This window comes from Mus pahari, chromosome 22, assembly GCF_900095145.1.
Source record: "Mus pahari chromosome 22, PAHARI_EIJ_v1.1, whole genome shotgun sequence".
Taxonomy (NCBI): domain Eukaryota; kingdom Metazoa; phylum Chordata; class Mammalia; order Rodentia; family Muridae; genus Mus; species Mus pahari.
The window spans coordinates 4,289,781-4,291,774 of NC_034611.1; the positions used below are offsets into that span (position 1 = coordinate 4,289,781).

General features: G+C 42.9%; 1 pseudogene; it reads right to left on the bottom strand.

Annotated features, from left to right (window-relative positions):
• Positions 1 to 772: 772 nt before the first annotated feature.
• LOC110338939 lies at positions 773 to 1,226 on the bottom strand (annotated as a pseudogene).
• Positions 1,227 to 1,994: the final 768 nt, after the last annotated feature.

A 1,994-nucleotide genomic window follows, 5' to 3' on the forward strand; every position in this document is an offset into this window, starting at 1 on the left:
GAAACAGACAAAGATTCGGTTAACGTTTATCCAAACTACGAAAGAGACTTTTACATGTTTTTATCTTAAGTACTCAATTTTCTTGATTAAATTAGTATCTAGGGCTGGTGAGATGGCTCAGTGGGTAAGAGCACCCGACTGCTCTTCTGAAGGTCTGGAGTTCAAATCCCAGCAACCACATGGTGGCTCACAACCATCCGTAACAAGATCTGATGCCCTCTTCTGGAGTGTCTGAAGACAGCTACAGTGTACTTATATATAATAAATAAGTAAATCTTTTTTAAAAATTAGTATCTAAAGGGCTGGTGAGGTGGCTCAGAGATTAAGAGCACTGACTGATCTTCCGGAGGTCATGAGTTCAAATCCCAGCAACCACATGGTTGCTTACAATCATCTGTAATGAGAAACGAACAAATAAACAAACAAACAAAAACCTATGGGCTGAAGTGAGTGGGGCCAGAGCAAGAGGGAGAAGGGAAGGGGGAAAATTAGTATATAAAATATTGTATGGTGCGAGGAGCTGAAATTTTCAAAAACAATTTTTGTAATTTGTTGATTAAAAGGAAATGGGCAAACTACAGTGTTTTCCCCTTCTAGAATCCCATCTTTATTTCTAACCATTAAAACCAGAAAGCATGGTCATACCTATGAGAATTATAAAGTTCTAACAGCTGACAGATCTGGTCTCTTCTTTCTAACCCTGTTTGTTTTTGTTTTTGTTTTTTTTTTCACGTGGAAAATGTTAGCATTTAATTAACCTTCTGTGTGGCTTCTAAGCCACCAGGACACAGGCACCTCCAACACCCTTAATCTTCTCTCCAGCTCTTCTGCTGAAGAATTTGGCCTTCACGATGACAGGCTGCTTAGGGAGCTTTCCCTTGCCCAGAGCTTTGTAGTAGCCTGATCGAACATCAATGATGGGAGCGACTCCAGTCTTGTTTTTTTGCTGCATTGACCCGCGTCTGCTCGCTGACCAACGTCCACAGTTTATCCAGGTTGACAGTTGGGCAGAAGCTCTGGTTCCTCTTCAGGTGGTAGTGCCTCATACCAACTTTCCCAAAGTAACCTGGGTGATATTTGTCAAAGTTGATCCTGTGGCGATGCCTGCCTCCAGTGTTCCCGCGGCCGCCTGGGTGCTTGCGGTGCTTACAGATGCGGCCGTGGCCGTGGCTCACGTGGCCCCGGAGTCTCCGGGTCTTCCTCAGTCTGGATGGCATGGCGGTGGCAGAAAGGGAAAAGGGTCTAACTAACCCTGTTATTAACATTTGGTATAAAAAAGGCCAGTCTTTCCTAGAGTTATGGCTGTCACAGCACATGAGTGTTGTATCCATATATCCATCTGGAAAAAAATAAGCAAAAATAAGAGAAAGTAATTTTTTTTCATGTTTTGCGACAGTATTTCTCTGAGTAAACCTAGTTGTCCTGGACTCCCTTTGTAGACCAGGTTGGCTTTGAACTGAAGGATCCAACTGCTTTCCAGAGTGCTGGGATTAGAGGCGTGCACAAGTACACCTGTTTGATTAAATATCCAAATATAAATAGCATAGTTCTACGTGTTTCTTCCTGAAAGGCTTTGCCAGATATTCCTCTTTCCTGGGAACTGTTCTCCTACCTGCTCTGCAGCTTCATCTACACCAGATCCTAAGAATAAGACTTTCTAGCTACAGAGAATATTGTATTATAATATTTAATACATAATATGTGGCCGTGATGCTTGGTCAACAGGGAGAATTGTGGACAACAGTCTCAGAAAGCAATTGCATCTTTTCCCAAAACCTCTGCAAGGCTGAGCTTTGTGTGGAGAGGTTAGGAGGTCGCAGGTCCAGAGTCCAGTTACAATTTATCTTGGGACATCTTTCCTTGTTCACTCCTATGTCAGAGTTAACACGTGGCTAGCAGATTAAAAACCTCTTGAAATATATTCACTTAACAAAACCACAGTCTATGCCAGCCCTCAGATAGCATGGGGAGGCCCTCAGATAGATAGCATGTAG